The sequence below is a fragment of the Salmo salar genome, chromosome 02 (genome assembly GCF_965601325.2).
Source record: "Salmo salar chromosome 02, fSalSal1, whole genome shotgun sequence".
NCBI lineage: Eukaryota > Metazoa > Chordata > Actinopteri > Salmoniformes > Salmonidae > Salmo > Salmo salar.
The window spans coordinates 28,631,079-28,639,658 of record NC_138292.1 but is presented as its reverse complement, the minus strand read 5'-3'; positions in this window follow the sequence as shown (position 1 = coordinate 28,639,658).

Here is an 8,580-nt window from a genome sequence, read left to right as displayed (position 1 = left end):
GTATTTTCACGGCCGGATAAAAAACGTACCCAATTTAATCTGATTATTACTCCTGCCCAGAAACTAGAATATGCATATAATTATTAGCTTTGGATAGAAAACACTCCAAAGTTTCTAAAACTGTTTGAATGGTGTCTGTGAGTATAACAGAACTCATTTGGCAGGCCAAAACCTGAGAAGATTCTGTACAGGAAGTACCCTGTCTGACCATTTCTTGGCCTTCTTGATTATCTCTATCCAATACAGGGGAACTCTGCTGTTACGTGACACTTCCTACGGCTCCCATGGGCTCTCAGAAGGCGGCAAAAAGCTGAATGATATCGAGGCAGCCCCTGGCTGAAAAACATTAGCGCGTTTGGATAGTGGCCAGTCACAGTACTATGAGACTCAGGCTCGTGCACGAGGGGATCCCATGCTTTTATTTTCTCTCTCTTTTGTACGTAAACACGCTTTCCCGGTCGGAATATTATCGCTTTTTTACGAGAAAAATGGCATAAAAACTGATTTTAAACAGCGGTTGACATGCTTCGAAGTACGGTAATGGAATATTTAGATTTTTTTTGTCACGAAATGCGTCGTGCGCGTGACCCTTATTTACACTTCGGATAGTGTCTTGAACGCACGAACAAAACGCCGCTATTTGGATATAACTATGGATTATTTTGAACCAAACCAACATTTGTTATTGAAGTAGCAGTCCTGGGAGTGCATTCTGACGAAGAACACCAAAGGTAATCTAATTTTTCTTATAGTAAATCTGAGTTTGGTGAAGGCCAAACTTGGTGGGTGTCAAATTAGCTAGCCGTGATGGCCGGGCTATCTACTCAGAGTATTGCAAAATGTGCTTTCGCCGAAAAGCTATTTTAAAATCTGACACCGCGATTGCATAAAGGAGTTCTGTATCTATAATTCTTAAAATAATTGTTATGTATTTTGTGAACGTTAATCGTGAGTAATTAAGTAAATTCACCGTAAGTTTGCGGTGGGTATGCTGGTTCTGAACATCACATGCTAATGTAAAAAGCTGTTTTTTGATATAAATATGAACTTGATTGAACAAAACATGCATGTATTGTATAACATAATGTCCTAGGAGTGTCATCTGATGAAGATCATCAAAGGTTAGTGCTGCATTTAGCTGTGGTTTTGGTTTTTGTGACATATATGCATGCTTTGAAAATGGCTGTGTGATTATTTTTGGCAGAGTACTCTCTTGACATAATCTAATGTTTTGCTTTCGCTGTAAAGCCTTTTTGAAATCGGACAGTGTGGTTACATTAACGAGAGTCTTTAAAATGGTGTAAAATAGTCATATGTTTGAGAAATTGAAGTTATAGCATTTATGAGGTATTTGTATTTCGCGCCACACGATTCCACTGGCTGTTGACTAGGTGGGACGCAAACATCCCACCTTGCCCAGGGAGGTTAACTAGTCTCTCAAAGCACTTCATGATGACGGAAGTGAGTGCTACGGGGCGATAGTCATTTAGCTCAGTTACCTTCACTTTCTTGGGAACAGGAACAATGGTGGCCCTAATGAAGCATGTGGGAACAGCAGACTGGGATAAGGATTGATTGAGTATGTCCATAAACACACCAGCCAGCTGGTCTGCGCATGCTCTGAGGATGCGGCTGGGGATGCCATCTGGGCCGGCAGCCTTGTGAAGGTTAACACGTTTAAATGTTTTACTCACGTTGGCTGCAGTGAAGGAGAGCCCGCAGGTTTTGGTAGCGAGCCGTGTCAGTGGCACTGTGTTGTCCTCAAAGTGAGCAAATAAGTTGTTTAGTTTGTCTGGGAGCAAGACATCCTGGTCCGCAACGGGGCTGGTTTTCCTTTTGTAGTCCGTGACTGACTGTAGACCCTGCCACATACCTCTCGTGTCTGAGCCGTTGAATTGTGACTCTACTTTGTCTCTATACTGATGCTTAGCTTGTTTGATTGATTGCCTTGCAGACGGAATAGCTACACTGTTTGTATTCGGTCATGTTTCCGGTCACCTTGCCCTGATTAAAAGCAGTGGTTTGCGCTTTCAGTTTTGCGCGAATGCTGCCATCAGTCCACGGTTGCTGGTTGGGGAATGTTTTAATAGACGCTGTGGGTACAACCTCACCGATGCACTTGCTAATAAACTCGCTCACCGAATCAGCGTATTCATCAATGTTATTGCCTGACGCTATGCGGAACACATCCCAGTCCACGTGATCGAAGCAATCTTGAAGCGTGGAATCCGATTGTTTGGACCAGCATTGAACAGACCTGAGCACTGGCGCTTCTTGTTTTAGTTTCTGTCTATAGGCTGGGAGCAACAAAATGGAGTCGTGGTCAGATTTTCCGAAAGGAGGGCGGGGGATTTATATGCGTTGCGGAAGTTAGATTAACAATGATCCAGGGTTTTGCCAGCCCGGGTCGCGCATTTGATATGCTTATAAAATTTAGGGAGCCTTGTTTTCAGATTAGGTCTATAATAGTTTTGGTATAGAGTGTCTCCCCCTTTGAAGAGGGGGATGATCGCGGCAGCTTTCTAATCTTTGGGGATCTCAGACGATTCAAAAAGGGGAGACACTCTTGAACAGGTTAGTAATAGGGGTTGCAACAATTTCGGTGGATAATTTTAGAAAGAGAGGGTCCAGATTGTGATTTGTAGGGGTCCAGATTTTGCACCTCTTTCAGAACATCCACTAACTGGATTTGGGTGAAGGAGAACCGGGGGGGGGGGGGGGGGGGCTAGGGCAATTTGCTGCAGGGGGAGCAGAGCTGTTGGCCGGGGTAGGGGTAGCCAGGTGGAAAGCATGACCAGCCGTAGAAAAATGCTTAATTGAAATTCTCTATTATCGTAGATTTATTGGTGGTGACAGTGTTGGACGCATTAAATTACATTTAAACAAGGGCATATACCCTTAATAGAAAAGTTTAAACCCGTATTGCTGTAATGAAATGTTGCATGTTGCATGTTGCGCCAGTCACTTCTGCTTGCTGGTCGTGACACATGTTGAGTGATTTTATAGTCTAATCATTTTCTTTTTATATCCCCACGTAGGTTGTACTGAAGCCCTCTGAGCCAGTAACAATGACACAATATCACTGTTCATGTGTTGCTGGCAGTGCATTATGCAACCACAGTTGCATTACTATTCCAGTCTGCACACTATTCCAAGGTGGGAACACCAATCGTCCCACCTGTGCACAGCTGGACAGAGACCAAGCAGCAGTGGCATACAGCCAAGGACTAGGGTATGTTTATATAGCTATACCACATATCAACAACATATGGTTATAATCACAACATAATGCTAATAAATGATTTAATGAAAACTTAAATCGTCTCATTAGATTTAGAATAGTGCCCTTGTACTGTCTTTTCACAGGGTCTGCAACCTGGGCCCATAGGCAAAATGACCATCACCAAGCCCACCAAAAAGTATATGGCAGAAAGAGGGATGAGGTGAGTATTCCCTAATAGCCAGTATAGTAGGTGGTTATGTCCTATTACACTTTGACTATATACAATTATTTAATTTCAGGTGGTTTCAAGTACATTGTTTAGATTGGCTAAAGTACACTCTACAGCACCCTTCTTGGAACATTCCCTGACCTCTCAGTTCTCCAGATAGAAGAGGCATACAAGAACTTTGACCCACTATCCAAGCTATTGATCTGCAGCATGGGGATGTCTGCTGAAAAGCTTTTAGTCGACTCCCACTTTGGAAAGGTACAGGTGGGGATCCTCCTGTCTTACCAGCAGCTTCCAATCACTACGTGACCATAGTTCACCATAAGGAGACACCACCATTCCCTTCACTGCCCCTGGATGGCTACAGACTGGAGAGCAACTTTCAAGGCTGCACAATTGTGCTCAGTGAAGCAGGTGAGAGAATACATAGAGACCCAGTGGTGTTCTCCCTAATTAGTGAAAACACCACTGGTGAGAACACCACATTTTCATCTGGATCTTCGCAACTAGCTAACCGCAATCCCGGGTGACTACTCCTGGCTAGCGTTTCCATCCCGGAGCAAGCACCAATTAGCCTGAAGCTAGCCCGGACAGGGCTCCTGTGCTGCCACCGAAGACCACTCCTGGGCTACAATATCCGGACCCCTTCTACTGCCGGTACGGGGCACGGAACCCCGCCGATCCTCTACGACTGGAACACCGACATAATCTGCCCGAAGATTCCAACAGGTCCCTCAGGCGCGACGTCCGCTGAAGGCCCATTCTGCTAACCGCGGCCTACTAGCTACCTAGAGCTACTTGGAACCCTACTAATTCCACGACTGGTCTATCGACGTCACCGCACGAAGAGGCAAAAACAGACTTACCCCCATCGCGACATCCCCCAAAGGCTAACTTGCTAGCACCAGTCTGTTAATTGCTAGCTTGCTTGCCCAGGTCTGCTAACTGCTAGCTTGCCTGCCCTGGTCTGCTAACTGCTAGCCCCGGTCTGCCAACTGCTTGCTTGCTAACCCAGTCTGCTAACTGCTAGCTTGCCAGCCCCGGTCTGCTAACTGCAAGCTTGTTTAGCCCCGGTCTGCTAACTGCTAGCTTGTTTGGCCCCGGCCTACTAACTGTTAGCTTGTTAGCATCAGCCTGCTAATTGTCTGAATCGCCGTGTCCCCAGTCAGCCCAACCACTCACTGGACCCATATGTTCACTTGGCTACGCATGCCTCTTTCTAATATCAATATGCCTCGTCCATTACTGTCCTGGTTAGTGATTCATGTCTTATTTCACTGTAGAGCCTCTAGCCCTGCTCAATATGCCTTAAACAACCATGTTGTTCCACCTCCTACATATGCGATGACATCACCTGGTTTAAACGTCTCTAGAGACTATCTCTCTCATCATTACTCAATGCCTAGGTTTACCTCCAATGTACTCACATCCTACCTTACCTTTCTCTGTACACTATGTCTTGAATCTATGCTATCGTGCCCAGAAACCTGCTCCTTTTACTCTCTGTTCCAAACGTACTAGACGGCCAGTTCGTATAGCCTTTAGCCGTACCCTTATCTTACTTCTCCTCTGGTGATGTAGAGGTTAATCCAGGTCCTGCAATGCCTAGCTCCACTCCCACTCCCCAGGTGCTCTCATTTGTTGACTTCTGTAACCGTAAAAGCCTTGGTTTCATGCATGTTAACAATAGAAGCCTACTCCCTAAGTTTGTTTTACTCACTGCTTTAGCACACTCAGCCAACCCGGATGTCTTAGCCGTGTCTGAATCCTGGCTTAGGAAAACCAGCAAAAACCCTGAAATCTCCATCGCTAACTATAACATTTTCCGCCAAGATAGAACTGCTAAAGGGGGCGATGTTGCAATCTACTGCAAAGAAAGCCTGCAGAGTTCTGTATTACTATCCAAGTCTGTACCCAAACAATTCGATCTTCTACTTCTAAAAATTCACTTTTCCAGAAACAAGTCTCTCACTGTTGCCGCCTGCTATAGACCTCCCTCTGCCCCCAGCTGTGCCCTCGATACCCCAAATCCGTAAACACGGGCACCCTCATAGATATCATCCTAACTAACTCGCCCTCCAAATACACCTCTGCTGTTTTCAATCAAGATCTCAGCGATCACTGCCTCATTGCCTGCATCTGTAATGAGTCTGCGACCAAACGACCACCCCTCATCACTGTCAAACGCTCCCTAAAACACTTCTGCGAGCAGGCCTTTCTAATAGACCTGGCCGGGGTATCTTGGAATGACATTGACCTCATTCCGACAGTAGATGATGCCTGGCTATTCTTTAGAAGTGCCTTCCTCACCATCTTAAATAAGCATGCCCCACTCAAAAAATGTAGAACTAGGAATAGATATAGTCCTTGGTTCACTCCAGACCTGTCTGCCCTTGACCAGCACAAAAACATCCTGTGGTGTTCTGCAGTAGCATCGAATAGCCCCCGTGAAATGCAACTTTTCAGGGAAGTTAGGAACAAATATACAAAGGCTAGCTTTTTCAAACAGAAATTTGCATCCTGTAGTACAAACTCAAAAAAGTTCTGGGACACTGTAATGTCCATGGAGAATAAGAGCACCTCCTCCCAGCTGCCCAGTGCTCTGAGGCTAGGAAACACTGTTACCACCGATAAATCCACGATAATTGAGAATTTCAATAAGCATTTCTCTACGGCTGGCCATGCTTTCCACCTGGCTACCCCTACCCCGGTCAACTGCCTGGCACCCTCCACAGCAACCCGCCAATGCCTCCACCATTTCTGCTTCACCCAAATCCAGATAGCTGATGTTCTGAAAGAGCTGCAAAATCTGGACCCCTACAAATCAGCGGGGCTAGACAATCTGGACCCTCTCTTTCTAAAGTTATCTACCGAAATATTACTAGCCTGTTCAACCTCTCTTTCGTATCGTCTGAGATTCCCAAAGATTGGAAAGCTGCCGCGGTCATCCCCCTCTTCAAAGGGGGTGACACTCTAGACCCATACTGCTACAGACCTATATCTATCCTACCCTGTCTTTCTAAGGTCTTTGAACGCCAAGAGACATTACTGTGCAGCCGTTTTCATCGACCTGGCCAAGGCTTTCGACTCTGTCAATCACCACATTCTTATTGGCAGACTCGACAGCCTTGGTTTCTCAAATGATTGCCTCGCCTCGTTTACCAACTACTTCTCTGATAGAGTTCAGTGTGTCAAATCGAAGGGCCTGTTGTTCGGACCTCTGGCAGTCTCTATGGGTGTGCCACAGGGTTCAATTCTCGGGCCGACTCTCTTCTCTGTATACATCAATGATGTTGCTCTTGCTGCTGGTGATGCTCTGATCCCCCTCTACGTAGACGACACCATTCTGTATACTTCTGGCCGTTCTTTGGACATTGTGTTAACTAACCTCCAGACGAGCTTCAATGCCATACAACTCTCCTTCCGTGGCCTCCAACTGCTCTTAAACGCAAGTAAAACTAAATGCATGCTATTCAATCAATCACTGCCCGCACCTGCTCGCCGGTCCAGCATCACTACTCTGGACGGCTCTGACTTAGAATACGTGGACAACTACAAATACCTGGGTGTCTGGTTAGACTGTAAACTCTCCTTCCAGACTCACATTAAGCATCTCCAATCCAAAATTAAATCTAGAATCGGCTTCCTATATCGCAACAAAGCATCCTTCACTCATGCTGCTAAACATACCCTCGTAAAACTGACCATCCTACCGATCCTCGACTTCGGTGATGTCATCTATAAAATAGCCTCCAACACTCTACTCAACAAACTTGATGCAGTCTATGACAGTGCCATCCGTTTTGTCACCAAAGCCCCATACACTACCCACCATTGCGACCTGTACGCTCTCGTTGGTTGGCCCTCGCTTCATACTCGTCGCCAAACCCACTGGCTACAGGTTATCTACAAGTCTCTGCTAGGTAAAGCCCCGCCTTATCTCAGCTCACTGGTCACCATAGCAGCACCCACTCATAGCACGCGCTCCACAGGTATATCTCACTGGTCACCCCCAAAGCCAATTCCTCCTTTGGTTGTCTTTCCTTCCAGTTCTCTGCTGCCAATGACTGGAACGAACTGCAAAGATCTCTGAAGCTGGAGACTCATATCTCCCTCACTAGCATTAAGCACCAGCTGTCAGAGCAGCTCACAGATCACTGCACCTGTACATAGCCCATCCGTAAACAGCCCATCTATCTACCTACCTCCTCCCCATACTGTATTTATTTATTTATCTCTACTTGCACATTCATCTTCTGCACATCTACCATTCCAGTGTTTAATTGCTATATTGTAATTACTTCGCCACCATGCCTATTTATTGCCTTAACTTACCTGATCTGCACTCACTGTATATACACTTTTTGTTTTCTTCTGTTCTACTGTATTATTGACTGTATGTTTTGTTTATTCCATGTGTAACTCTGTGTTGTTGTATGTGTCAAATTGCTATGCTTTATCTTGGCCAGGTCGCAGTTGCAAATGAGAACTTGTTCTCAACTAGCCTACCTGGTTAAATAAAGGTGAAATAAAATGTTAAAAATGATTAGGGTGACTGGTACTACTTATGTGTACATGCAAAAGAAAGTTCTTAGGCAGGAAAGACTGAATAACAAGGGACAGGCTCCTTTATCTTTCAATTAATTTAAGAGAAACAAACCAATATCTGTCTTTGCAATTAATTCATAATTTAAAATATTCAGTTACATTTTTCTGTTCTATTGTGACTGTAAATAAAAACTATTTTTTTGGAGGATAAGCAGAGGTGTTTTATCAATAAATTGACTACAGGGTGTTAGACAATGTGGACGGTCAAAGCAACAAAAAAAAGGGCAGATGCATTGCAGTAGTAGCTCATTGCTCCTTGGCCCATGCCTTCACAAAGAGGCCCAAATTGGTAGTTTTGTAAGGCAAGATACAGCCCAGATGCAGTTGATGCTTCCCATCAGTGACATGAGGATCTCTTGGACATGGTAATATTCCACTGGAATAGCAAAGGTACTGCTCCCTTCTTCAGACGTCAAAGCCCACTAGAAGGTTCAATGAAATCTTAATTTCCTAACTTTCAATAAAGATGCCGCATCAACTAATAACGTTAACGTCGTTAGCACTAACGTTAGCTAGGTAC